Source organism: Cygnus olor, unplaced genomic scaffold (assembly GCF_009769625.2).
Source record: "Cygnus olor isolate bCygOlo1 unplaced genomic scaffold, bCygOlo1.pri.v2 scaffold_111_ctg1, whole genome shotgun sequence".
In the NCBI taxonomy this organism is placed as follows: domain Eukaryota; kingdom Metazoa; phylum Chordata; class Aves; order Anseriformes; family Anatidae; genus Cygnus; species Cygnus olor.
The window spans coordinates 5436-28306 of NW_024429098.1; the positions used below are offsets into that span (position 1 = coordinate 5436).

The 22871-nt window shown below is 51.9% G+C and overlaps 1 long non-coding RNA gene across 1 annotated transcript; it reads left to right on the forward strand.

Moving 5' to 3' along the window:
* The first annotated feature begins 5814 nt into the window (after positions 1–5814).
* LOC121063223 lies at positions 5815–22542 on the forward strand. The gene is made up of 3 exons (XR_005815925.1): positions 5815–6138; positions 17738–17875; positions 22525–22542. It is a non-coding gene; the product is annotated as an uncharacterized LOC121063223 (long non-coding RNA).
* Positions 22543–22871: the final 329 nt, after the last annotated feature.

Sequence of the window (22871 nt, forward strand, 5' to 3'; positions counted from 1 at the left end):
GCAGATGGGGTACACCTGACCAGGTGGGGCAAGAGTGTTCTGGGGAGCAAGCTGGCTGGGCTTATCAGAAGGGCTTCAAGCTACATGCAATGTGGGAAGGGTATGAACCTCTGAAGGATGAAAGCAAACCTGGGAATGTTGTCACTTCAGGAAACAGCAGGAAATACTTGTGAACCATCCTGGTTTCAGTTAGGACAGAGTTAATTTTCCTCCTAGTAGCTGGCAGGGTGCTATGTTTTGGATTAGGATGAGAAGAGCGCTGATAACATGCTGATGTTTTAATTGTTGTAGAGCAGTGCTTACACCAAGCCAAGGACTTTTCAGCTTCTCGCTCTGTCCTGCTAGCGAGCAGGCTAGGGATGCAGCAGGAGCTGGGAGGGGACAGACCCAGGACAGCTGACCCAAACTGGCCAAAGGGGTATTCCATACCATCTGACGTCAAGCTGAACAATATATAGGGGTGGCTAGCCGGGGTGGGGGGGGGCCGGCTGCTCGGGGATAGGCTGGGCGTCGGTCAACGGGTGGTGAGCAATTGCAGTGTGCATCACTTATTTCGTACACATTATTATTACTAATACTATTATTATTATTATTATCATTGTTATTATTTTTCCTGTCTTAATAAAGTGTCTTTATCTCAACTCACAGGCTTCACTTTCCCGTTTCTCTCCCCCATCCCAGAGAGGGAGGGGGGAGGGTGAGCGAACGGCTGTGTGGTGTTTAGCTGCCAGCCGGGCTAAACCACAACACTAGGGAAAACAGATTTTCTGAAATAATCCCAAACTCGAAAATGGGATCTTGTATAAGATCTTAAGCTGTGATTGACTCTCTGCTTAACAGAGGCCAAACGTGTACCTACTGAGAAGCTAGGTGGTAAGTGTTTTTGTACACGTGTAAGTGGTCATTTTGTAAAGAGACTGCTGAAAAATCTGAAGAGTGCTGCTGCAGAAGTCTGAATGGGGGGATAGCAACTGTCTTAACTGATCTGGAATCTTGAGTTTACTTTTCAGTGGACAGGAGGAGAGTCTCTCAAGGCAAAGAGAGAGAGAAATAACACCCGATACTCATGTCAACATAACTTTATGCTCAGAGTGTAGGTGTAGGAACAGCATCGGTATGTATATGGAACATCAGGAGAGGAAACTATATCGGTATTTACAGTTTTTCTACTTCCTTGTCAGAGAGACTTTATCTCCAAATTAGAAATTGGTGTATTTTGAGTAAGGGGTGGTGGATCGTATTTCTTCCTACTAGTGTTAATACTTTAATATTTGCTCTTGAGTAGTACTTAATATCTGGTAATGCATCAATCAATTGTCAAAAATAAACTTAAAAATGTGTAAGGCTTATCTCGTTGGTCGATACAAAGATCAAGGTCTTTTCTCTTTTCTCTTTTTTTTTTCCCAGTGTTGTTTTTCTGTTTTCCTTCTCACTGCAGTCTTGATTTTGTTTCTTGTCCCTTAAGTATGTTTTCAGTGTGTTGTTAAAACATTTTCCCTTTCAATCCGAAAAAAGGAGCTGTCACTGGTGTCTGCAAGTTGAAGACTGGAGCATATCTGAGAATCACTGAGCCCAAGAGCTGTCACCTTAGTCTTCCAGTAGGACAAGGATGTCTTCATTTCTCGGTTAAATGCATTTTTCAGGTTTGTGTATTATTTTCTCAGGAATGGAAAGTGTGCACACAATTTGCCAGTTGTGGGACTAGGAGTTTTCTTATTTCCTGTGCTTTGTTTAACCTGTCTTAAGTTTAATGGATAGCAATCAAGGTGTACTAGAAATCTGAAAACACTTTATGCTTTGTTCTCTCGGTCATTTTGGTATAACAAACTAGCTTATGTTTTAAAGCCTCCATTAGGTTAGCGGTTTCCCTAAACGTAACAAGTCCCTGTGTGCTACAGTAAGACAGTAACAAACAATTAAGTATAGAAGTTCATCCTGTCGTTATTCAGGCTTCTGCCTATGGACCCACAATTACACTTATTTAAAGCGGTATCGTCTTGAAACCTGATCAGCATGTTAGAAAGGACTTCGTCTCAGTTATCGGCTTTTGTCCTGCAGGGCTGAGGTTTGTTTTGTTTTGTTTTACATTCAGCATTTCCTTTTCTAGCTTCCATTCCCCTGTTGTTTTGCATGAGGAAAACATGCAACTTTACAAAGTAGAACGGAAAGAGATGCTTTTCAGTCTAACTCTTCAGTTGTTTGTAGGAGTTTTAAATGTGGTAGGTGCAAAACAGCATAAGTACTGCTGCCAAAGATATATTCAAGCAAGTATTTCTTGGAGAAGCAGAAGAAGCCCAGGGAGAAATAAATTTACAAACATGCTCTTCATGCTCTCCTTTCCCAAGATTTCTCTGAGATATTTCCCATAGTCTGTGGGTTTTGAGGTATGTGGTTCCCAGGAGTGAAAAGGAGGGCCAAACATCTCTCCTCTTGGATCTCAACATGCCAGGGCTTTAGTGTACTGCCACATATGGCTCCGCTTTTTCACCTGGAAAAAGCGACCTCATGCTGTAGACTGAGGAGCCCTGCTATTGTTCTACTTGTTTTTCTTTTTTCCCCTGCTCGTATAGGCTTAGAAATGTGCTGATGAAACAATAAAAAAGCCAGCTTGGTACATCTCCTTACAAAAAAAATAAATACAAACTTGAGCTCCTGATTGGCTTCATGCTGAACTCTGTGCTGTTCTTGTCATAATCTTGGTCTCTCAGTAGATAATATGGTTTACTTACGAATAGAATCATGTGATGAAGAAGATCTCACACTGCAACAAATTCAACATCTAAAATGAAATTTTACATTTTCCGTGATTTTCTTTCTGAGCAGAAGTGTGTAGTATTCAATATATATTAATCTGTGATGAAGCCACGGTCCCAGTTACTCAGATATTTTAATAAGCACTTGCAGTGCGATAAATTGCTGCATCTTTTAGCATTATTTAATTGTAGGGTTAGAGACATGTTGATTCAACAGAGCTGTAAAGTTTCTAAGAGGTCCCTTTGAAAAATACCAGCTAAATTACTGGCAAGACTGCACCCGTTCTTAAAAACAAACAACCCCCCCAATCATCTATTTTCCTCTTACAGAAAACTGAAGTAATCCCCGAAGAAGACAGTTCACTATCCAAAGGCAAGTTTTATTTTTAAACATTTTCTACATTTTATACGTAGCCCCAACTTAACAACCAGTTAACAGTCAGTGACAATCGTGTTCGGTGTTGAAAATGTCATTCTGGCCTAGGAAACAAAGGACTTCATCTTCTTGCTTTACAGCTGAATGCCTTTTACATAATGTTTGGAGAAGTGAAATCTTGGAAGAGGTTTTCAAAAATTCTGCGCGGTTTGGATGATGAAGTAAATTGCCATAGTCAGTAGATTCTGGCACTGACAAGTTCCTTCAAGCTAAAGAGGGAGTGCGATTGTTGCAAAGCATGTCTGTGTTTTGAGACAGGGACGACCACGAGTTTTAATCTTAAAATGCGACATGGAGGGGAGGCTGGTTGTTCACACATTCTTGCAAACATTAATACAATCTGTCCCATTATCAAGAACATACTTAGGGACTGAACGGAAGTCTTTCAAATACCAGTGTTGCAAAAATAGACTTTTTATGCTACTAATGCCAAAAGAATCCTGATTGTACTAAACTGTGTCTCTTCTAGCTGATAAATCAGCACAGAAGAAAATGCATCTGCTCTAATGCTCTTTGGGCTTCAGTGAATTCTCTGGCCAGCAGATGGTGAACTCGTTTTTTCTAAAGCAGTCAAAAGTATAGGAAGAAAGTAAATGTCTTGCATACATTACACAAGTCCGGGGCATTGGGATCACTGGGCTATATAAGTGAAAGAGATGTACCCCAACAGTACCCCACTTAGATACGCTGCTTGCAACATAAGCAGGATAGGAGAGCTGTGCAAAGCGATTTTGTTACATTGAGGAATTCATGTATTTCATCAAGCCTAAAGATACTAATTAGTTTCATTTTGGGGAAGGTCAGTCTTTCAAAGAAAAGAAGTGCCCCTTAAGAAGGATTTTGTGAATGGTGGAATCTAATCTGAAGAAAGGCCACTTCAGCAGGTTATTTATTTATTTATTTATTTTTTACTGTATTGAACCTCTCAAGTAAGCTAGGAACAGACTAGGAACAACTGAGGACTTGTTAGTGTGTGTCTTTTCACCTGGACTCATGTTACTTTGAATAAATTAACAAGGATAGCTAGTGATAATTTGTGATTTAAGGAAATTCCAGCTACGTGAGAGAAAGAGCAGCATTAAAGCAGTTAATTCCTGCGTTCCTAAGTGCTCTCTCTAGCAAGTTTCTGAACGCTTCTGTTCTGTGGCCAGGATTTGGTCAGCTTGACCACAAGATCACTAGTAAAACAAGGATGCCGTCCAGTCAAACCTTCAAATGAATGTAACTTACCTAAGGTCTACCATTTGCTATCAAAGCAGGTAGCTTTGTCCTAATATTCTGTACAGTTGACCAATTTTAGCATAGAACTGAAACGCAGTCAGTTTAATGGGAGGGCTTTGGAAGCCGCCTTCTCCAGTCCGTTCAGCCCTGTAGTCAGAGAGCAGATCAAGCCGTGTGCAGGGTTGTGACTTCTCTCTTTAGAAAGAAAACCACTGAGCCAGACAGTTCCACGTTGAGTATCACAACAGGGAATGACATTTCTTCCCTTTGTCTTTCAGATGCAGAGCTTACTGATGGAAGCTTTCAATAGCCAGACTAAACCTACCATCAAAACCGACAACCTTTTTACCATCCAAACCAACCATTTTTCCATCAAACCCAACAACTTGGGTTTTGAAATGAAACTGGTAAGCCACAAGTCCTTATTGAATCTATTTTGCAGTGAAAGGGTTTTCTCTGTAACCTGATCATTTAAACTGTTGTGCCTGAAAGAAGGTCACTTGAAGAGCAGTTATAATCCATGATAATCCATGCTCCGCGGTGTTCCTTACAGTCAGCACACCAGGTTCCCCCAGTGCGGTAACATCTAAGGGTGGAAGCCTAGGGAACACTCAGGTAATGCAGCTACACCTACCCTGAAAGCCTTCTCAGTGCTCTACAGTTTCTTTAAAATGTGAATATTAGTTTAATTTTCCTAGTCACTTCAGGCAATTACTCCACAAGACATTATTGCTCTCCACAACTCCCTCTTAGAGGTTGTAGCAGGGTGGGGGTCGGTCTTTCTCCCAAGCAGCAAGCAACAGGAGAAGAGGAATTGGCCTCAAGTTTCACCCAGGAAGGCATGGGGTGGATATGAGGAAAAAATTCTTACCTGAAAGGGTTGTGAGGCCTTGGAACAGGCTGCCCAGGGAAGGAGTTGAGTCACCGTCCCTGGGGCTCTGCAAAAGACGTGTAGATGTGGTGCTTGGGGACGTGGTTTAGTGGTAGACTTGGCAGGGCTGGGTTAGCGCTTGGGCTTGATGACCTCAGAGCTCTTTTCCAGCCTAAAGGATTCGACAATTCTATGATAACAAGCACAAGTGCTGAGACACAGAGCTGACCAAGCAAACATAGAGACAAGGACAAGACACAAACCACGAGGATTCTTCTTAACAGAAGAGTAGAGAAAGCAGCTAGAAATAGAAGATCTTTTTAGAAGAGAACTTTCCAAGCTAGAGAAAGAGGAAAGCATATGTGTGTAACTTCAAACTTGAAAAAGAAAGGAAAAGCTTGCTAAACACTGACAAGAAAAACACAAAGAAATATAAACACCAACACTTTAGAGTAAAACTTCAAGAATGATTTGGCATTCGTTATCTTGTTGAGGTTTACGGAAGTTGCCAGAAATATTTTTTTTTTTGATAAATTGTCTTAAATGTAACTGTCACTGACACACCTGTGAGTCCAAAGAAATAGATACAGAGTGGTGTCCCAGTAGGCAGGAGGGCAGCGGTGGCTGTGTCAGCCAGGTGTCACAATGGGCAGCGGGGCAGCGGTGGCTGTGTCACCCAGGCGTCACAGTGGGGCCGTGACACGTCCGCCCAGTCGGGATAAAAGGCCCCTGGTTGTGGGCAGGCCCCAGTCGGGATGGAAGCCCCTGGCAGCAGGCAGCAGAGGGCAGAGCAGGGCAGGACAGGGAGGTGAGTGCGCGATGGAGCAGGGGCTGAAGCGGTGTCCGAGGCTGAGCAGGTCCAGAGTCCCGCTGCAGCCCGAGCAGGGGCTGGAGCTCAGCAGCTGCTTGAGCAGGGGCTGGCTTTGAGCAGCCCCCACAGCACAATGGGAACCAAGTGTTTGCTGCAGAAATGGTGTAGCAGACCTTCCACCCAAGTGGTGGTATGAAGGTTTTTGGGTGTCCTGGGAAGATGCTTGGATATCTTGGGAAGATCCTTGGTTGCACTGAGAAGAGACATGGATTCTCCAGGGATATGTTTCGATATCAAGAGTGGTGTTTGGTTGCCATGAGTAAGACAGTTGGGTGCTCCAGGAAGATGTGTCCAGGGAGGTGCTTGTGTGCCTGGGGAATGTCCTTGGGCTCTCCAGGAAGATGCTCCGATTCCTCTGGGAGATACTTCGGTGCCCCAGGATGTGCATGAGTGCTGCAGAGAGCAGTTTGTGTGCTCCAGGGAGGGGCTGGAGTGCACCAAGAGTGTTGTTGAGTTCCCTGAGAAGGTGTTTGTTTGCCCCGCTGAGGTGCTTGCATGCTCCAACGAGACTGCTGAGTGCTGGAGAATGATGCGTGGGTGCTGTGGGGATCTGTGTGTTTCCTCAGGTGAGAAGCATTGGTTTCCTGGAAAGAAGCTTGTGTCCCCCTGGGAAGTGCTTGTGGACCACAGGGAAGTGCTGGGGGTCCCCAGGAAGATGCCTGGATGCCCCTGGAGGTGCTTGTGTACCCTGAGGAGATGCTCCCTTGCACGAAGGAGATGCTTGGGTGCTTTCGAGACATGGCCGGGTGCCCCTGTGTTGTGCTTTCTTGCTCCAAATCGATGCTTGGGTGCCCTGGGAATGTTCTTGGGTGCCTCCAGGAGAAGGCTGTGTGCTCCTGGAATGTGCTTGAACGCCCTGAGGAGATGCCAGCATGGCGTGGGAAAATGCTTGGGTCCCCCAGGGAGATCTTTGGTCTTCAAGGGAGGTGATTGCGTTCCCCAGCAAGGTGTTTGGCTGTCCCAGGGAAATGGGACCCAGGCAATGTGTGACCCAGGCGTCACAGTGGGCAGCGGGGCAGCGGTGGCTGTGTCACCCAGGCGTCACAGTGGGGCCGTGACACGGCAGCCCAGTCGGGATAAAAGGCCCCTGGTTGCGGGCAGGCCCCAGTCGGGATGGAAGCCCCTGGCAGCAGGCAGCAGAGGGCAGAGCAGGGCAGGACAGGGAGGTGAGTGCGCGATGGAGCAGGGGCTGAAGTGCAGGGCGAGCCTGAATGGTCCAGGAAACGATGTGGGGAGGAGATGCTTGTGTGCTCATCACAGTGCAGAGATGACGCCTGGGTGCCTCAGAAGATGCCCGCGGGACTCAGGAGACGCTTTCTTGCTCGATGGAGGTTCTGGGCTATGGCAAGAACAATCTGGGTGCTCCCCAGGCTTCTTAGCTGCTGTGTGCAGATGCTCCCTGGGTGTGCAGGGAGCTGCTTGGTTTCTCCAAGAAGACAGCTGGGTGATGCAGAGATTTTTTTGGAAGTGCCAGGAAGATGGATTGGTGACCCTGGACGTTTCTTGGTGGCTCCAGAGAAATGCTTGAGTGCTATTTGGGGATGCTTGTGTACCCTAGGAGATGTGCTTGTGTGCCCAAGGGAGAGGCTAGTTTGATCGAGGGTAAAGCTTTGTTTCTCCAGGGAGGCTTTTGGGTGCTCCAGGGAGATGGTTGGGTGCTTTTTGTGTGATGCTTGGCTCCAGGGAGATGCTGGAGTGCTGTGGGGAGATGCTTGGTTCCTGCTCTTTGGTATGTGTGTCCCCTGGGGGATGCCTGCATGAGCACGGGGACATACTTGAATGAGCCTGGTAGGTACTTGTGCAGGCCTCGGAAGCTCTTGGCTGCCAAGGGAGGTGCTTCCCATCTCCAGTGAGATGTTTGTGTGCCCCAGGTGGTGTTTTGGTGCCCTGGGGAGATGCTTGGGTTCTCCAGTGAGATGTAGGACTGTGGTGGGAAGATTCCTGTGTGAGGTGCAATGAGGTGCTTGGGTGTTCCAGGGAGGTGCTTCTGTGCTGCAGGGAGATGCTTGGGTGACTGGGGCAGAACTTTGTGTGATTAGGGGATAGATTTTTGTGCTCTAAGGTGCACCCAAACATTCCCCAGACCATTCCCCATCTTGGGAGCACGCAAGCATCTCCCCAGACCACCTAACTATCTGACTACGTGTACCCAAGCACCTCCCCAAAGCACACAATCTTTTCCAAGGAGCATTCAGGCACCTCCCTGGAGAAACCACGTACCTTGCTAGGGAAAGCAACCATCATCTCCCCTGGGAATACAAGCATCTTCCTGGAGCACTCTCCATGACACCCAAGCCTCTCCCCAAGGAATATAAGCACCTCTTGAAATCACCGAGATTTTCCCCAGGGCACACAAGCCTTGTGTTGGAGTAGACAAGCAACTCCCCAGGACAACTAAGCACTACCTTCTACCTGTGAGGCATCACCCAAGGGCATTCCAGCACCTTCCAGGAGACCCCAACATCACCCTGAGCTCACAAGGTTCTCACTGGGTCAGCCAGGCATCTCTCTGGAGCACCCAAGCATCATTGCAGGGCATCCAGACATGACCCTTTTGAGGACCCAAGCATTTTGGGTAGACCTGTGCGGTGCCAGGGGTTGCACTTGATCATCCTTATGGGTCCCTTCCAACTCGGGCTATTCTAGGATTCTATGATTCCCCAGCAGCAGCAAAGCATCTCCCCAGGAACAAAGATATTTCCCTGAGGCACCCAACCATCACCCCTGAGAACCCAGGCATCTTCCTGGAGGACCCACGCATCTCCCCACAGCACTCAGGCACCCCACTGCAGCGTTATTGAAACATCTCCCCAGGGAACACAAGCACATCCCAAGGTACTCTGACGTCCCTCCGGAGCTCCCAAGCAAGTTCTTTCAGCATCTCGGTCGGTCAAAAAGCACCTCTGTGAAGCATGCAGAGACCTCTCTGGAGTACCCTAACTTCTCCCTGGGGTAGGAGAGGTAGATGCCCAGGATCCCCAAGCATCACTCTGTGTCACCCATCACATCCTTGGTACACACAAGCACCTCCCCGTGCTGCACAAGCAATTTGCTGAGGCAGCCAAAGATCTCCCCAGAGCACCCAGTCACCTGCCTGGGGTATTCAAGAACCTCCCTGGAGCACCCAAGTCTCTCACCAAGCCACCCTGGTGTCTCTTGGAGCATGCAAACCTCTCTGTGCAGCACCCAAGCGTCTGCCCCAGGCATACTTGGACATCCTAGAGCATTTTCCTGGAAACACAAGCACCTCCCTGGGAGCACCCAAGCATATCCCCAGGCCACCCAAACGCCTGCCTGAAACACCCAAGCATCTTCCTGTGGCAGCCAGGCATCTCCCTGGGGAAACCAAGCACATACTTGGAGAGCCCAAGCATCATTCTGGGACCCCATCTTTTCTCCGTGAGCAAACCAAGGGGCACCAAAGGATCACCTGGGGGCACCCAAGCATCTCCATGGGGCACCCAGGAGCATCTGAGGAACACCCAAGCACCTCCACACAGCAGCCATGCACCTCCCTGGAGAAAGCATGCGTCTCCCTGGGGCACAGAAGTGTCGTCTTGGAGCTCCACAACATCTCCCTGCATTGTTCAAGCATGGCTCTGCAGCACCCAAGCAGCTTCCCACATCCCCAAGCATTTCAGCACGTCACTCAAGCACCTCCCTGGATCCCACAGGCATCTTCCCCAGGTAGCCAGGCATTTCCCAGGGATCTCAGGCATCTCCCAGAGCACTCCAGCACCTCCACAGGGCACTGAAGCACTTCCCTGGTGAAGCTAAGCACTTCCGTGAAGCACCCAGGCATCACCCCAGGGCACCCAAGCACCTCTCTTAAGTTCCCAAGCATAGCCACAGGGCACTAAGAAAATCTCCTTGGATGACACAAGCATTTCCTCAGAGCAAACAAGCATCTCCCTGGAGTGCCCAAGAACCTCTGGAGTGCCCATCCATGTCGCCAGGATCCCAACTCTTCCCCCGGTGCTCGCAAGTAATTCCCTTTGCACCCAAGTATAAAGTCAGGGGGAAAAGGGAAATCGTCCCAGGGCACCCAAGCACATAACCATAGAACGCGAGCTCTCACTTTGAGCACTGAAGCATCTCCCCATGCCATGCAAGCACCGTTCTGGAGCACTCAAGCATCTTCTAGGACACGCTCTTAAACTACCAGAGGATTCATTTCCATTAGATAGTAGGCGTGTTCCTGGAGCACCCAGGCATGTCCCAGGGCAACCAAGGTTGAAACGGAGATTCCAGGGTGCTCCAGGGAGGTGCTTGAGTGCCCTGGGAAGACCCTGGTGTGCCCAGGGAGCTTCTTGTCTCCTCTAAGGCTCTGTAGGGCTGATCGAGGGAGGTGCTTGTGTGCCCCAAGGCCAGGCTTGGTTTCCAAAAGGAGGAAATTGCATGTTCCAGGGGGATGCTTGGTGTCACCCAGACACTGAGCAGACGTGGGGAGATGTCTGTGTGCCTGAGGAGGTGCTTGTGTTCCCAGGGGAGATGCTCCGGTGCTGCAGTGGGATGCTGGAGTTCTGTCGGGAGGTGTGTTGGTCCTCCAGGCAGATGTTTGGGTCCCCTGGGGAGATGCTTGGGTTCCTCACGGAGGCGTCTGCATATTCAAGGGAGGTGTTTGGGTGTCCTGGGGAGATTCTTTGGTGCTCCAAGATAGTGCTCGTGTTCCCCGTGGACAGATTATGTAATGACCAAGGGAGGAGCCTTGGGGCTTTTGGAAGGTGTAGGGGTGAGCTGGATGGATGCCCGTTTTCCCCAGGGAGATGCTGGGATGTCCAGGAAGATGCTTGGCTGACCAGGGAGATGCTTGGGTGCCAGATGGAAAATGCTGGTGTCCCCTCGGATGATGCCTGGCAGGAGCTTGTGCATCCCACAGAAGCTCTTGGGTGCCAAGGGAGGTGCTTCCCATCTCCAGTGAGATGTTTGTGTGCCCCAGGTGGTGTTGTGGAGCCCTGGGGAGATGCTTGCGTTCTCCACTCAGATGCAGGAGTGCTGTGGGAAGAAAAGAATCTTGGGCACTGCAATGAGGTGCTTGGGTGTTCCAGGGAGGTGCTTCTGAGCTGCAGGGAGATGCTTGGGTGACTGGGCAGAACTTTGTGTGATTAGGGGATAACTTTGTGTGCTGCAGGGAGGCTTTTCTTGTGCCCCAGGGGTATGCTCATGTACCCCGCGTAGATGCTTGTGTGGCCTGGGAATATCTTCGGGCTCTCCAGGAAGATGCTCTATTCCTCTGGGGTCACTTGGGTGCCCCAGGATGTGCATGAGTACTGCAGAGAGCAGTTTGTGTGCTCCAGGGAGGTGCTGGAGTGCAACAGGTGTGTTCTTGTGTGCCTTTGGGAGGTGCCTGGGGCCGTGGGAAGATGCTTGGTTACCGTCAGCAGCTCCATGGGTCCTCCAGGAAGGTGTTTGTATTCCCCAGGGTGACGCTGGTGCACCCAGGAAGGTGTTTGTCTGACCCAGGGCAATGTATGGTTTCTCCAGAGAGGTGCTTCATTGCAGGAGGGAGATTCCTGGGTGCTTTAAAGATATTCTTGGATGACCTATGCAGATGCTTTTTCAATGCTCCAGGGAGATGTTAGAGTGCTGTGGGGAGGTGCGTGCGTCCTCCTGGAAGATGTTTGGGTTCCCTGGGGAGAAGACTGGTACCTCAGGGGTATGCTTGTGTTCCCGTGGAAATGCCTTGGAACTCCAGGGAGATGCTTGGATGTCTTGGGGACATCCTTGAGTTGAAATCTTAAAATGTGTTGGAGTTCTCAGGGGACATTCTAGGATTCCCCGGGGAGTTGCTTGGTTGTCCAAGCAGAAACCTCTTTGCTCCAGGCAAGTTCTTGAATGTCCCGGGGAGATGCTTGTGTGCCTCAGTCCCCTCTGGAGATACTTGGAGGCTCCAGAGAGATGCTTGAGTGCTGTGCAGAGATGCTTGTTTCCACTGGGAGTATATTGAAGTTCCTCAGAGAGGTGCTTCAATGGGAACAGTAATTGTTGGCTCCTGCAATGGTATGATTTTGTTCCTGCTGGGCATGTTCCTGTGTCCAAGAGAGGTGCTTGGTTGTACCAAGGAGATGCCTGGGTTATGCAGGAGGATCTCTGTGTTCCCTGAAAGAAATCCTCAATGGGTACACAGTGGAGGTGCTGGGGTGACTCAAGAAGATGCTTGGAATCTCAAAGGATGTTCTTGGTTGCCCCGGGAAGATTCCAGGGTGCTCCAGGGAGGTTCCTGAGTAACCTGCTGAAGAGCCTGGTGTGCCCAGGGAAATCCTTGTCTCCTCCAAGGTTCTGCAGGGCAGATCCAGGGAGTATGCCCTGGGGACATGCTTTGGATCTCCAAAGGAATACTTGGGCTCTTTGGAACCATGCTTGGGAGGTCTTTTGGTGGTTCAGAAAGATGCTGGGTTCCCAGAATATATTTGAGGGTGCCCCAGGGAGATGCACCCAAGATCCTCCCAGGCAAACAAAGCATTGCCCTGGTTCACGCCAACATCTCCCTAAGGCAAACAAGCACATCCCAAGGGTACACAGGCTTCTCCCTGGAGCACCCAAGAATCTCCCCAGACAACCCAAGAATCTCCCCAGACCACCAACCTATCTTACAAGGAGGACCCAAACACCTATTGAAAGCACAAGAGATTTCCACGGAGCATTCAGGCACCTCCCTGGAGAAGTCAAGAACCTCCTTGGGAAAGCAAAAATCTCCCCTGGGAATACAAGCATCTTCTTGGAGAACCCTCCATAGAATCCAAGAAACTCCCAGGAGCACCCAAGCACCTCCCTGGGGCTGAACAACATCAATGTTTGTAGCCAACAATCTCCAAAGAGCATCTCCATGGAGGAGCCATGCATTTCCCCTTAGCACTCACGCATCTTGCTGGAGCACCAAAGCATCTCCCCAGGGCACCCAAGCATCTTCTGAAGTACTCTGATGTCTCCCCAGATCTCCCAAGCAAGTTCATTGAGTATCTGAGCAGCTCCTCCGGGCACTGAAACACTCAAACATCTCCCAAGGACATGCAAGCACCTCATAGGAATACCCAAGCTTCTCGCCAGGAAAACAAGCCTCTCCTTGGAGCCACCCAACATCACCCCCAAGAACCTTACCACGTCCTAGGTCACCCAAGTCTCTCTGTGGGGCAAGCAACCATCTTCCCAGGGTACCCAGGCATTTACCTGGTTCCATTTGCTGGGACAGCCATGCATGTCCTCAGGACACCCAACCCCCACGCCCAGGGCATTCAAGAACCTCCCTGGAGCACGCAGCTGTCCCACCAAGCCACCCTGGTGTCTCCTGGAGCATGCAAACAGCTCTGTGCAGCAGCCAAGCATTTCCCCCAGGCATACTAACACCTCCTTGGGCATTTCCCTGGGGATCACAAGCACCTCCCTGGGAGCACCCAAGCACTTCCTCAGGGCACCCAAACACCTCCCTGGAACAGACAAGCCTCTCCTTTGAATTACCCAAACATCTCCCCGGGGAAGCCAAGCACCTCCCTGGAGATATTAATCAATGCCCATCTGTCACCCAAGCACCTCCCTGCTCACCCAAGCATCTTCCTGGACATCCCAGGATCTCCCCGGGGCAAACAGGCATCAACCCAGGGCATCCCTACACCTTCCTAAAGCCCCAAGGCTCCTCCCTTCGGGCACAATACATATCAAATAATGTGTCCCTGGGGCACATAAGCAGAATTTCCCCAAGCCACACAAACACCTGCCTAGAACACCCAAGCACCTCCGTGAGGCACCCAAGCATCTCCCCAAGGACCCAAACATCAGTATGGATGATCAACACACCTCCCGACAGAACACCAGCATCTCACTGCAGCACTGAAGCAACTCCCCTGGAACCCAAGCACCTCCTGAGGCACGCAGACATCTACCCCATGTCTGCTCAGTGTCTGGGTGATTCACCAAGCATCCCCCTCAAACACGCAAGGTCCTCCTTGGAGAAACCAAACATGGCCTTGGGGCGCACAAGCACCTCCCAGGATCAGCCCTACAGAGCCTTGGAGGAGACAAGAAGCTCCCTGGGCACACCAGGGTCTTCCCAGGGCATGCAAGCACCTCCCAGTGCCCTGTGGAGGTGCTGGAGTGCTCTGGGAGATGCCTGAGATCCCTGGGAAATGCCTGGCTACCTGGGGAAGATGCCTGTGGGATCCAGGGAGGTGCTTGAGTGACGTGCTGAAATGCTTGGGGATGTGGGAAGCTGCTTGGGTGCTGCAGAGCCATGCTTGAACAATGCAGGGAGATGTTGTGGAGCTCCAAGACGACACTTCTGTGCCCCAGGGAGACGCATGCTTTCTCCAGGGAGGTGCATGGCTGCTGTGTGGAGGTGCTTGGGTGTTCCTCAGATGCTCCTGGGTGCCCCATGGAGATGCTTGGGTGCCCCCAGGTGATCCTTTGGTGCCCCTTGGTTTGCTCACGGAGAAAAGATGGGGTCCCAGAATGATGCTTGGACTTGATTTATATTTCCAGGCCAGCGTTTGGGTTCCCTGGCAAGATGTTTGAGTCAGACATAGGATATGCTTGGGTGATCCAAGGAGGGACTCCAGAGAGGTCTCTGCATGCTTCACAGAGGTGCTTTTTGACCGACCGAGATGCTGAAAGAACTTGCTTGGGAGCTCCGGAGGGACGTCAGAGTACCTTGGGATGTGCTTGTGTTCCCTGGGGAGATGTTTCAATAACGCTGCAGTGGGGTGCCTGAGTGCTGTGGGGAGATGCGTGGGTCCTCCAGGAAGATGCTTGGGTTTCTCGTTGGTTATGCTTGTCCTCAGGGAAATATCTGTGTTCCTGGGGAGATGCTTTGCTGCTGCTGGGGAATCACAGAATCTTAGAATAGCCCGAGTTGGAAGGGACCCATAAGGATGATCAAGTGCAACCCCTGGCACCGCACAGGTCTACCCAAAATGCTTGGGTCCTCAAAAGGGTCATGTCTGGATGCCCTGCAATGATGCTTGGGTGCTCCAGAGAGATGCCTGGCTGACCCAGTGAGAACCTTGTGAGCTCAGGGTGATGTTGGGGTCTCCTGGAAGGTGCTGGAATGCCCTTGGGTGATGCCTCACAGGTAGAAGGTAGTGCTTAGTTGTCCTGGGGAGATGCTTGTCTACTCCAACACAAGGCTTGTGTGCCCTGGGGAAAATCTCGGTGATTTCAAGAGGTGCTTATGTTCCTTGGGGAGAGGCTTGGGTGTCATGGAGAGTGCTCCAAGATGATGCTTGTATTCCCAGGGGAGATGATGGTTGCTTTCCCTAGCAAGGTACGTGGTTTCTCCAGGGAGGTGCCTGAATGCTCCTTGGAAAAGATCGTGTGCTTTGGGGAGGTGCTTGGGTACACGTAGTCAGATAGTTGGGTGGTCTGGGGAGATGCTTGGGTGCTCCAGGGAGGTGCCTGTGTGCTGCATGGAGAAGCCTGGGTACCCTCGGGATGTGCTTGTGTACCTAAGGGTGTGAACCAGAGCAATGCTTTGCTTCTTCAGGATGGATCTTGTTGCTCCTAGTGTGGCACCTCAAATGTCTTCTGGGAAACACAACATGTTGCTGAACCACCAAAGGATCTCCCAAGCATGGTCCCAAAGAACCCACGCATTCCTTTGGAGATCCAAAGCATGTCCCCAGGGCATACTCCCTGGATCTGCCCTGCAGAGCCCTCCAGAAGACAAGGATTTCCCTGGGCACACCAGGCTCTTCAGCAGGTTACTCAGGAACCTCCCTGGAGCACCCTGGAATCTTCCCGGGGCAACCAAGAACATCCTTTGAGATTCCAAGCATCTTCTTGAGTCACCCCAGCATCTCCACTGTGTACCCATTGAGGATATCTTTCAGGGAACACGGAGATCCTCCTGGGTAACCCAGGCATCTCCTTGGTATACCCAAGCACCTCCCTTGGACACACAAGCATATCCATGGGGAACACAAGCACCTCATTGCAGGAGGCGAGCATCACACTTAGCAGCAAGCATCTTTCTGGGGAAACCAAGCACCTCCCAAGGGAACTTAAGCATCCTCCTCTTGGAACCAAGCATCCTCTTGGACACCAAAGCAAATTCCTTGGGGCATCCTAAAATGTCCACTGGAAACACAAACATTTTTCATGAAAACGCTATTACATGCACAAGACACACAAGCATCTCCCTAGAGCAGCCAAGCATGTATCTGGAGCTCTAAAAAGTCTTCCTGGAACACAGTTATATCCCTGAGGTACCAATCTTCTCCCCAGGGAACCCAAGCATCTTCCAGAAGGACCCATGCACCTCCCCACAGCACTCAAGCACCTCACTGGAGCACTGAAGATTTTCCACCGTGAACCCATCACTTCCCGACACACTAAGACTTCTCCCAAGGGCATACAAGCATTACTCTGAAAAACCCAGGCACCTGAAGAGAGAACCAAATCATTTCCTTGGAAGAATGAAACACCTCCCTTGGGAACATTAGAATAAACCCCATGGGTGCCCAACCAACTGCATAGGTCACTCAAGTCTATGTTTCAAGCACCCAGGAATGTCCCTCCAGCAACGAGGCACCTCTCTGGAGAAAGTATACATGGCCCTGGGTCAGCCAACATCTCTTTTGGTACACAAGCATCTCCCTGGGGAATCCAGGCACCTTCCTGGAGGACCCAAGATGTTCCTTGGGGTATGTAAGCATTTCCCCACGGCACACAAGCACCTCCTGGGGCACACGAGCACCTCCCTTGGCACCTCAATTATCTGCTTATGCATCACAATTACATCCAGGGTCACCCAAGCATCTCACAGGGGCAACCAAGCAGCTCTCTAAGGCACTCAGCAGCACACTCGGAGCACTCCAGCACCTCCCTGGAGCACGCAAACTGCTCTCTGCAGTACCCAACCGCCTCCTGGGGCATCCAAGAGTCCCCCAGGGGAACTGAGCATCTTCCTAGAGAGCCAGGGCTCCCCAGGGCTCCAAAACATCACCTGGGGAACAGAAGTATCTCACTCACTAAGATTTTAGGCACCTCTCTTAGCATGCAACAGCTTCCATGGGGTGCAAAAACACGCGGCGGTGTCATTCGAGTGTGTCCCCATGGGCACCCAGGCATCTCCCCAGGGGACACAAACACCATCTTGCAGGAACCAAGCATCTCCCCACAGCACTGCAGCATCTCCCTGGAGCTATGCATCACACAAGGGAACACAAGCATCCCCCGGGAGAAACAATGCTTTACCCCAGATCAAACAAACTTCACCCAGCTGTCTTCTTGGAGAAACCAAGCATCTCCCTGCGCACCCAGGGAGCATCTGCACAGAGCAGCTAAGAAGCCTGGGGAGCACCCAGATTGTTCTTGGCATAGCCATGAGCCTCCACGGAGCAAGAAAGCGTCTCCTGAGGCACCCAGGCATCTCAGGGGTGCACAAAAGCGTCTCCAGCACGCACAGCAGCACATGCTTTGAGAACACCAGCATGTCACTGGGGAATGCTCCATGGAGCACCCGGCACACAAGCATGATCCCAGGGAACACAAGCAATGACAGGAATGCAGCACCCAGGCATCCCCCTTGGAACACAAGCATCCCCCTGGGGTCCCAGGCATTCCCCTGGAGCAGAGGAATGTCTGAGGCTGAGCAGGGCCAGAGTCCCGCTGCAGCCTGAGCAGGGGCTGGAGCTCAGCAGCTGCTCGAGCAGGGGCTGGCTTTGAGCAGCCCCCACAGCACAACGGGAACCAAGTGTTTGCTGCAGAAACGGTGTTGCAGACCTTCCACCCAAGTGGTGGTATGAAGGTTTTTGGGTGTCCTAGGAAGATGTTTGGGTATCCTGGCGAGACGCTTGGTTGCTCCGGGAAGAGGCATGGGTTCTCCAGGGATATGTTTCGATGTCAAGGGAGGTGTTTGGTTGCCCCGAGTAAGAAAGCTGGGTGCTCCAGGAGGGTGCTGGATTCCCAGGGGAGTTGCTTGTCTGCTCCAAGAAGATGGGTGTTGTGCCCAGGGAGGTGCTTGCGTGTTCCACCGAGATGCTTAGGACCTGCAGGGAGATGCTTGATGGACCACGGAAGAACCTTGGGTGCAGCAGGGATATTCTTCTGTGCCCTGGGGAGGGAGGTGCTTGTGTGCCCGGGGAATGTCCTTGGGCTCTCTAGGAAGATGCTCTATTCCTCTGGGAGATACTTGGGCGCCCCAGGATGTGCATGAGTACTGCAGAGAGCAGTTTGTGTGCTCCAGGGAGGTGCTGGAGTGCTCCAAGAGTGTTGTTGAGTTCCCTGAGAAGGTGTCTGTTTGCCCCGCTGAGGTGCTTGCATGCTCCAACGAGACTGCTGAGTGCTGGAGAATGATGCGTGGGTGCTGTGGGGATCTGTGTGTTTCCTCAGGTGAGAAGCATTGGTTTCCTGGAAAGAAGCTTGTGTCCCCCTGGGAAGTGCTCGTGGACCACAGGGAAGTGCTGGGGGTCCCCAGGAAGATGCCTGGATGCCCCTGGAGGTGCTTGTGTACCCTGAGGAGATGCTCCCTTGCACGAAGGAGATGCTTGGGTGCTTTCGAGACATGGCCGGGTGCCCCTGTGTTGTGCTTTCTTGCTCCAAATCGATGCTTGGGTGCCCTGGGAATGTTCTTGGGTGCCTCCAGGAGAAGGCTGTGTGCTCCTGGAATGTGCTTGAACGCCCTGAGGAGATGCCAGCATGGCGTGGGAAAATGCTTGGGTCCCCCAGGGAGATCTTTGGTCTTCAAGGGAGGTGATTGCGTTCCCCAGCAAGGTGTTTGGCTGTCCCAGGGAAATGGGACCCAGGCAATGTGTGACCCAGGCGTCACAGTGGGCAGCGGGGCAGCGGCGGCTGTGTCACCCAGGCGTCACAGTGGGGCCGTGACACGGCAGCCCAGTCGGGATAAAAGGCCCCTGGTTGCGGGCAGGCCCCAGTCGGGATGGAAGCCCCTGGCAGCAGGCAGCAGAGGGCAGAGCAGGGCAGGACAGGGAGGTGAGTGCGCGATGGAGCAGGGGCTGAAGTGCAGGGCGAGCCTGAATGGTCCAGGAAACGATGTGGGGAGGAGATGCTTGTGTGCTCATCACAGTGCAGAGATGACGCCTGGGTGCCTCAGAAGATGCCCGCGGGACTCAGGAGACGCTTTCTTGCTCGATGGAGGTTCTGGGCTATGGCAAGAACAATCTGGGTGCTCCCCAGGCTTCTTAGCTGCTGTGTGCAGATGCTCCCTGGGTGTGCAGGGAGCTGCTTGGTTTCTCCAAGAAGACAGCTGGGTGATGCAGAGATTTTTTTGGAAGTGCCAGGAAGATGGATTGGTGACCCTGGACGTTTCTTGGTGGCTCCAGAGAAATGCTTGAGTGCTATTTGGGGATGCTTGTGTACCCTAGGAGATGTGCTTGTGTGCCCAAGGGAGAGGCTAGTTTGATCGAGGGTAAAGCTTTGTTTCTCCAGGGAGGCTTTTGGGTGCTCCAGGGAGATGGTTGGGTGCTTTTTGTGTGATGCTTGGCTCCAGGGAGATGCTGGAGTGCTGTGGGGAGATGCTTGGTTCCTGCTCTTTGGTATGTGTGTCCCCTGGGGGATGCCTGCATGAGCACGGGGACATACTTGAATGAGCCTGGTAGGTACTTGTGCAGGCCTCGGAAGCTCTTGGCTGCCAAGGGAGGTGCTTCCCATCTCCAGTGAGATGTTTGTGTGCCCCAGGTGGTGTTTTGGTGCCCTGGGGAGATGCTTGGGTTCTCCAGTGAGATGTAGGACTGTGGTGGGAAGATTCCTGTGTGAGGTGCAATGAGGTGCTTGGGTGTTCCAGGGAGGTGCTTCTGTGCTGCAGGGAGATGCTTGGGTGACTGGGGCAGAACTTTGTGTGATTAGGGGATAGATTTTTGTGCTCTAAGGTGCACCCAAACATTCCCCAGACCATTCCCCATCTTGGGAGCACGCAAGCATCTCCCCAGACCACCTAACTATCTGACTACGTGTACCCAAGCACCTCCCCAAAGCACACAATCTTTTCCAAGGAGCATTCAGGCACCTCCCTGGAGAAACCACGTACCTTGCTAGGGAAAGCAACCATCATCTCCCCTGGGAATACAAGCATCTTCCTGGAGCACTCTCCATGACACCCAAGCCTCTCCCCAAGGAATATAAGCACCTCTTGAAATCACCGAGATTTTCCCCAGGGCACACAAGCCTTGTGTTGGAGTAGACAAGCAACTCCCCAGGACAACTAAGCACTACCTTCTACCTGTGAGGCATCACCCAAGGGCATTCCAGCACCTTCCAGGAGACCCCAACATCACCCTGAGCTCACAAGGTTCTCACTGGGTCAGCCAGGCATCTCTCTGGAGCACCCAAGCATCATTGCAGGGCATCCAGACATGACCCTTTTGAGGACCCAAGCATTTTGGGTAGACCTGTGCGGTGCCAGGGGTTGCACTTGATCATCCTTATGGGTCCCTTCCAACTCGGGCTATTCTAGGATTCTATGATTCCCCAGCAGCAGCAAAGCATCTCCCCAGGAACAAAGATATTTCCCTGAGGCACCCAACCATCACCCCTGAGAACCCAGGCATCTTCCTGGAGGACCCACGCATCTCCCCACAGCACTCAGGCACCCCACTGCAGCGTTATTGAAACATCTCCCCAGGGAACACAAGCACATCCCAAGGTACTCTGACGTCCCTCCGGAGCTCCCAAGCAAGTTCTTTCAGCATCTCGGTCGGTCAAAAAGCACCTCTGTGAAGCATGCAGAGACCTCTCTGGAGTACCCTAACTTCTCCCTGGGGTAGGAGAGGTAGATGCCCAGGATCCCCAAGCATCACTCTGTGTCACCCATCACATCCTTGGTACACACAAGCACCTCCCCGTGCTGCACAAGCAATTTGCTGAGGCAGCCAAAGATCTCCCCAGAGCACCCAGTCACCTGCCTGGGGTATTCAAGAACCTCCCTGGAGCACCCAAGTCTCTCACCAAGCCACCCTGGTGTCTCTTGGAGCATGCAAACCTCTCTGTGCAGCACCCAAGCGTCTGCCCCAGGCATACTTGGACATCCTAGAGCATTTTCCTGGAAACACAAGCACCTCCCTGGGAGCACCCAAGCATATCCCCAGGCCACCCAAACGCCTGCCTGAAACACCCAAGCATCTTCCTGTGGCAGCCAGGCATCTCCCTGGGGAAACCAAGCACATACTTGGAGAGCCCAAGCATCATTCTGGGACCCCATCTTTTCTCCGTGAGCAAACCAAGGGGCACCAAAGGATCACCTGGGGGCACCCAAGCATCTCCATGGGGCACCCAGGAGCATCTGAGGAACACCCAAGCACCTCCACACAGCAGCCATGCACCTCCCTGGAGAAAGCATGCGTCTCCCTGGGGCACAGAAGTGTCGTCTTGGAGCTCCACAACATCTCCCTGCATTGTTCAAGCATGGCTCTGCAGCACCCAAGCAGCTTCCCACATCCCCAAGCATTTCAGCACGTCACTCAAGCACCTCCCTGGATCCCACAGGCATCTTCCCCAGGTAGCCAGGCATTTCCCAGGGATCTCAGGCATCTCCCAGAGCACTCCAGCACCTCCACAGGGCACTGAAGCACTTCCCTGGTGAAGCTAAGCACTTCCGTGAAGCACCCAGGCATCACCCCAGGGCACCCAAGCACCTCTCTTAAGTTCCCAAGCATAGCCACAGGGCACTAAGAAAATCTCCTTGGATGACACAAGCATTTCCTCAGAGCAAACAAGCATCTCCCTGGAGTGCCCAAGAACCTCTGGAGTGCCCATCCATGTCGCCAGGATCCCAACTCTTCCCCCGGTGCTCGCAAGTAATTCCCTTTGCACCCAAGTATAAAGTCAGGGGGAAAAGGGAAATCGTCCCAGGGCACCCAAGCACATAACCATAGAACGCGAGCTCTCACTTTGAGCACTGAAGCATCTCCCCATGCCATGCAAGCACCGTTCTGGAGCACTCAAGCATCTTCTAGGACACGCTCTTAAACTACCAGAGGATTCATTTCCATTAGATAGTAGGCGTGTTCCTGGAGCACCCAGGCATGTCCCAGGGCAACCAAGGTTGAAACGGAGATTCCAGGGTGCTCCAGGGAGGTGCTTGAGTGCCCTGGGAAGACCCTGGTGTGCCCAGGGAGCTTCTTGTCTCCTCTAAGGCTCTGTAGGGCTGATCGAGGGAGGTGCTTGTGTGCCCCAAGGCCAGGCTTGGTTTCCAAAAGGAGGAAATTGCATGTTCCAGGGGGATGCTTGGTGTCACCCAGACACTGAGCAGACGTGGGGAGATGTCTGTGTGCCTGAGGAGGTGCTTGTGTTCCCAGGGGAGATGCTCCGGTGCTGCAGTGGGATGCTGGAGTTCTGTCGGGAGGTGTGTTGGTCCTCCAGGCAGATGTTTGGGTCCCCTGGGGAGATGCTTGGGTTCCTCACGGAGGCGTCTGCATATTCAAGGGAGGTGTTTGGGTGTCCTGGGGAGATTCTTTGGTGCTCCAAGATAGTGCTCGTGTTCCCCGTGGACAGATTATGTAATGACCAAGGGAGGAGCCTTGGGGCTTTTGGAAGGTGTAGGGGTGAGCTGGATGGATGCCCGTTTTCCCCAGGGAGATGCTGGGATGTCCAGGAAGATGCTTGGCTGACCAGGGAGATGCTTGGGTGCCAGATGGAAAATGCTGGTGTCCCCTCGGATGATGCCTGGCAGGAGCTTGTGCATCCCACAGAAGCTCTTGGGTGCCAAGGGAGGTGCTTCCCATCTCCAGTGAGATGTTTGTGTGCCCCAGGTGGTGTTGTGGAGCCCTGGGGAGA